Source organism: Macrobrachium rosenbergii, chromosome 54 (assembly GCF_040412425.1).
Source record: "Macrobrachium rosenbergii isolate ZJJX-2024 chromosome 54, ASM4041242v1, whole genome shotgun sequence".
Classification (NCBI taxonomy): Eukaryota; Metazoa; Arthropoda; class Malacostraca; order Decapoda; family Palaemonidae; genus Macrobrachium; species Macrobrachium rosenbergii.
The window spans coordinates 3107815-3113814 of record NC_089794.1 but is presented as its reverse complement, the minus strand read 5'-3'; the positions used below and the strand labels follow the sequence as shown (position 1 = coordinate 3113814).

Here is a 6000-nt window from a genome sequence, read left to right as displayed (position 1 = left end):
GCTTCACTAGAAACTCTGACTCCTGAGGATGGAGAGCTGGTTTTATGCCATTAGGGCTCTGAAGTATTATACGTCCCATCTTAAACCAGTAAGGAAGCAGTGTAGGAACCTATTTTGTTCGGTCAGGAAGCCTGAGGTTCTTATGTCTAAAAATGCCTTAGCTTTCTTGATTAAGTCCTTAATTCTGGAAGCACACTAGGCAGTCTCTCCGGAGGTTTGTCCTCTTTTGAAGGTGAAACCGCATGACGTCAGAGCAGTGGCTACATCTGTTATTTTCACCAACACCTCTCTCTAGACTGTCTAGTCTTGGCAGCAAAGTGGAGGTGTAGCTCTGTTTTTGCTTCCAACTAATTGAGGGACATAAAGATCCAATATGAAGACTGCAGTACACTAGCACCTCTGGTTTCAGAGGGGAGATTATCTCCTAGTCTTCCCATTATGTGTCATGAACAGATAAGGGTTCTCTCTAGCTACCTCCTTCCTGGGTAAAGGGGAACTATATGTGATGAGTTCATACATGGTAGTTTACTCCACTTTATTTATTTGAATAAATTTGTATACTGTAGTTGTCCTTGCTTTGTTTGTTCTTGGATGAGGTCAAAGTTTTCGTTTTTTTTTTTTCAATTAGAGTGAATTATGTTATTTAATGTTGCAGAGCCATTGCTCCTCATTGGAGAAAGCTACCCTGAGCTGATTAAGTACCATTTTTCTCTCAATTTGGGCTTGTTGTTATTGGGTGTAATGTATCACAGCAACTCGATTAGGCAGGTGGAACTCCTGAGGGATCATAGTTTAGTTGTGGCTGTAGCTCACGTCAGCTCTGCAGACCTGAGGCACGGAGCCAATAAATTGCCATTCTGCACTGCACATCTTCAACCAGTGGCCACATTTGGGGTTCACATACCACCTCCTAAGATAGCGGACCTCACTTGATGAAGATCGTCATCTGACAAGTACTTGCCATGGCATCATATTCATCAGGTAGGCAGCAATGAGGATATTTAGAATGACATCTGATAATTCGGTTATAGGGAATCTCATGCCCGCCTCCCGCACACTGTGTTGGAGTCAGGTAAATGACAGAGGGTAAGTTTCACCTCAAAAATAATGATTTTCTGATAAAATCAATTTTTCAGGTACTTACCCCTCTGTCACTGAAACCCTTCCTCCTCCCCTCTTAAGAGATTAAGAGTAGAATGAGCAACCGAAACATTTGCTGTCTATTAGGAGAGTTCGGTAGCATTGTTTCAATTTTAACACTTGTCGAACCCACGCCAAAGTAGTTGTAGATAAAACTAAATGATAGAGGGTAAGTACCTAAAAAATTTATTTTATCATAGAAATCATTATTTTACTTCTGAGATGAATCCGTGGAACTACTGCATGAAAAGCATTGAAGTGATCCATACCTTGTTAGTGTGTTGCCAGTAAACAGGAAGGAGAAGCTTGTTTTTGTTCTTTAGAGCACTGGGATTTTGTGCACAGTGCACAACACCATGCTTAATCATATAGCCTGTCTTTCCATGCTTCAAAGTCTGGCGCTTGCTTAGTACTTTGGTGGATATAAGTCATGCCAGGCATTTCTTTCACACTAGTTCTGTTTCATTGCAATTAAAAACCTACTTGCAGATGCTGATTCTTCAGTAATTTTTAAATTGATGCCTAAATCAATTTAATCGTCACCTACTGTCTGCAAATGGTTTGGTTACCTCTGTAATATCAGTTTTATTGCTAAATTGCTCACACAGGCTTCAGGCTTAAGGCCTTCTGCTTTAAAATCTTTTTCTTAATAGGAACTCTCTTGTACCATGTCTTCTATCTAAACACTTGGAGCTTTTTCTTTTTTCACAAACACTTTATCCAGTATGCTTTTCCTATGCTTAAAGATTATGTGATCGACAATTCATTTTTATTTAATTTCCTAGTGAACATGTCATAAGACTTTATTGTATTTCAGTCATGTCTGACAGTTTCACCTTTCAGCTAAAATGGCAGATCATAGGCTCTCTTGAGCTTCCTCACACTGCCACTTTTACTTCTCAGATGTTTTGAAGCCATTGCAAGGGTTTACTAAGGCTTCTTTCCAACATTGCATGCTAGTTTCACCTTATTCTTTGTTTTGATCATGTTTTATGCTTGTTGTGTGCAGTTTAAAGTTTGCTGTATTTTTTCCCAATAGTCAGCCACAGGTAAGTGGATCAGTAGTTAGTGGATCAACAGACACAGGAGGGTCAAACATGTACAGTATTGCATATGGATATATAACAGCTATACAAGGAGCACTCCTCAATTTCAAGTTTGGAAAAAAATGCCTTTATTTTGGATGGTTGTTAAAGAGCTGAAAGCATTCATCATTGAAAAGAAGGTTCTTTGCTTAATGAAAGGGAACTGTTTTTATAGCTGAAAACACTAAAATCTTTATTGAGATTGAAGGGCCAGTTTTGGGCCTAGATTACTTCAAGAAGCTTCTTTGATTAAAAACAAATGTAAATAATTGATAGTGAGACTAGAAATAATACAAATTAACAATAAATAGAAAGCCTGCTTTAGTCCTTTAATTTTAAAGATAGAATTTTTTTTACTACCACAATTCTTACAGTTGAAAATTTGGGAAAAATGAAACAAACTCATTTATTGAAGAAACTTTCATGTTGATAAAAGTGATTTCAAGAATGAGATCGAGCAGTAGATGTTGCCTTCAGTGCATGTCGTTTTTTGTGCATTCTGTAAAGAGGAAATAATCATTAGAAGAATTATTGTTGTTGTTGTCATTACCTGTAACATTAAAAATTATTACCATGAAGCAGTTTAACCAAACCATAGTCGTAATTAGATTCCCAGTGCTCATTTGAAGGATTTGTTCTTGATGTGAAATTGGATCCAAATAAAGTCAGTGAAGTTGGACAGCTCAGTGGTAAAAAGACCAAAAGGGAATAGAAGTAAAGCAGAAGACAGAAAGCAAGGTAACTTTGGACCAACAAGGTGCTTCAAAGAACATTACCAGCTATTAACAATCTTCTGCATAAAGCACTATTAATAGTGCCTCCTAGGGGGAGAGTAATCAAACTCTGTTTTGGGAAGATGAAGAGAAGTTTACATTATTTTCCTACTGTTTATTCATTTCCAAGATGATGGCAAGCTTACCTAGAATAATGTGTTTCTTTATAATCTTGATTACATACTGTAGTAGCCCCTCAGCTTAGAATTATTTTCTAATTGGTTAAATATGACTAGATTTTCCTCTTGAAAGTGATGCATTTTGCATATAAACTTAATAACTTGAAGGATAAGTGTAAAGTATAAGGTAGCATATGTGAGATATTACTGGAATGTTGGAACACTATTTGATGTATAGCAGTTTAATGAGGTCATTGAATTGCCTCCATGGACTTCAACAGGACTCTACCAGATAATTTTTTCCCCAATTAGAAAAATATTTGGAATGAGGTATACTGCAGTTAAATTTTTAGCTAAGGTAATGTGCATTTTTCCTTGATATACAAGTTGGATGTCTCTTGTGTGGATATAACTTGTTGGCATTGAAGCATGGTAACAAGTGGCAGATGAATGAGAGGTTGGGTGATTCATTCACTCATTTGTAAACAACATCACTTTTTCCTTCAGTATTGGGGACAAGTGTGGGCAGTATTGGGGACAAGTGTGGGGTTGATTAGAGGTGCCAGTTTGATAAAAGACTTCAGGCTCATATATTTATGTAAAATGCAAATTATCTTATCAACAGATGTGTTTCAACAAAAATACAAACCTTATTTTTTTATGGTAGCTCAATCTTTAGACAGAAGGTACTATCCAGAGATCGTGACTGGGGTTGATTTCCACCCAGAAATGTCAGCTTCCCAGTCGTACATGTAAACAGGGAGAAAGATGACTCCCGTAACTGCCTGTTCATCCTGGCATATGTTATGTTGAGGATGACAGGGCCCTCTGCCATTGTATGGCTTGTTTGTAGCATTACTCTAGGAAACAAGGAGAACTTTGGTGTCCCATGTATGCAAGAATATTGGCACAGAAGATTCTACCAACACCCCATTTTGTTGCAAGTGGGTGAAGGGAGTGACATCCACTGACTACCATAAAATTTAGTGATTGCTAGCTCTGTTATGTAACTAACCAGCATCTGGCCTGCTTAGCAAAAATATGGTTGTTTGGCAGAAGAGGTTGAAAGAAGGAAGAAAAAAAGAATACCAGTAACCTTTCAACTGTTCTTCACCACCAGAAACCTTAGTGAGATGCTGTTCTGTCCTAGCAGAGCTCAGGTACTTATGCATCAGGCTGAGCAGCCACCACAGGTTCTAAGGAGAAAGTGTCCCAGGACTTGGTGATGTCGCTAAGGTAGAAAGAGTTAAAAGTGATTTGGCACTGTCAAATACATGAGCTCACTACCTATGACATTGAGAAGTTCCTCTCAAACAGTAGGGATGGAGCAGTTCCCCCTAACTTCATGAGTCCTTGCTCAGGGCACAGTCATCCCTCTTGCCAGATGATTCTTAGGTTTTATGCTTTCATCCAAAAACAATTGCTCTTCCTCAAATTTTCCTGTGTTTGTTAAGTAAAAAAATACAGCATGCCTGTTGATGACCCCTCAAAGTCAGAACAAGATATTTCCTTCTTGTTCTTGCTGGTAGTAACAAACATTTGTTGACATTTGCCATGAGGTGTTGAGTAATGCACAGGCAAAACCATAAAACTTGCTCTGGATAGGACAGCTTCTCTTCTTGGTCCTCACCTACAAGGTCTTGAAAAGATAGGATTTGAAAAAGGACTTGTACTATCTCATGTCAGGAACTGGTGGATCTTGAGTTTTGCCCTGAACTCATGAATGAAACGGAGAAGCAGAATCCACATCCCTCTAAGTGCTGCATCAAGTGGGAGAGTCCATGTAATTTGCTTAGTTTCTTTGTCAATGCAAGAAAAGTCTTGAGCATAACTTCTCTGTCCGTAGTCTCTCTCAGTGGTTTGTATGGTGCCTGGGTAAGAATATAAAGAATAAATCACACCTCACTTTGGAAAACTGAGTCCTGAGGGTTGGTAAAAATGTTCAAAGCTCCTCAACTGCATGGAAATCTCAGCCAAGGCAGAAAGGTCAAGCCCTTAAGATGGAAGACCCAGGAAAGTCCTGAGTAATAGTCCTTATCACAGAAGAGAAAAGCATGTTTCAGCAAAGGTAGATAAGAAACCCTGTAATTTGCTCAAAAATGGTCTCTACCACAGAGATAATTAACTTGAAACCAGTTAAAGAGAGAGGGGTAGTTCTCTTGGTACCCTGACTAGAAGGCCCAGAAGATTGGGATAACACTCAGCATATGGCCAGGGAGGAGCTACCAGGGTAACTGTGACTGGGAGTGACCTGCACTTGAACAACCATCCTATGGATCAGGTGTAATGACATTAAGGTATAGACATGAGGGCCATACCAATGGTGTTAAGATACCTTCCTTTGCACCCCAGGGGTTCAGCACTGGTGAGAGAAGAATACGTACTGGGAGCTTAATGTTTAACTGCATAGTGCACAGGCTGAGGCCCAACCAGGCAGGCTGGCCCATCTACTGGATCAAGGTGACTAGGAGGGCACACTGCCTGTGCCGTATGTTGCGGAATTGATCAGTGCATGGGCTGGGTTGGTGTTCAGGCAGCACTCGCTCACACACACACACACACAGACCCTAGCCATGAAAAGTCACAATTGCAGTGCATCCATTCTCAGTATGTTCATGCACACATTTAACTCATCATTAGGAAGGAACTGTCAGTGTGCTGTAAAAACTTGACTGTTCAGGAGAGATGTAGCTAAGTTAAGAAGAGAAGAAGGAGAAGGAGAAAGAATGCCCAGCGTCATCTGCTGGACAAATATAACCCACTGCAACCCCAGGGAGTACATCCCCTCTCCTTCATGAATAAAATCTCTTAGTAGAAATTGGCAAATGTGGACAGACTTCTCCAAGCACCTGCTTTTAGGACTACTGAAATCTCAACAAGATT

The 6000-nt window shown here is 39.6% G+C and overlaps 1 protein-coding gene across 1 annotated transcript in view; it reads right to left on the bottom strand.

Annotated features, from left to right (window-relative positions):
* Window positions 1-2630: 2630 nt before the first annotated feature.
* LOC136834731 (suppressor of lurcher protein 1-like) overlaps window positions 2631-6000 on the bottom strand; it is a 44803-nt gene continuing 41433 nt past the window's right edge. The window contains exon 8 of the mRNA XM_067097326.1: window positions 2631-2724. The gene's annotated coding sequence lies outside the window, so the exon portion shown is untranslated. The remainder of the gene's footprint in view (window positions 2725-6000) is intronic.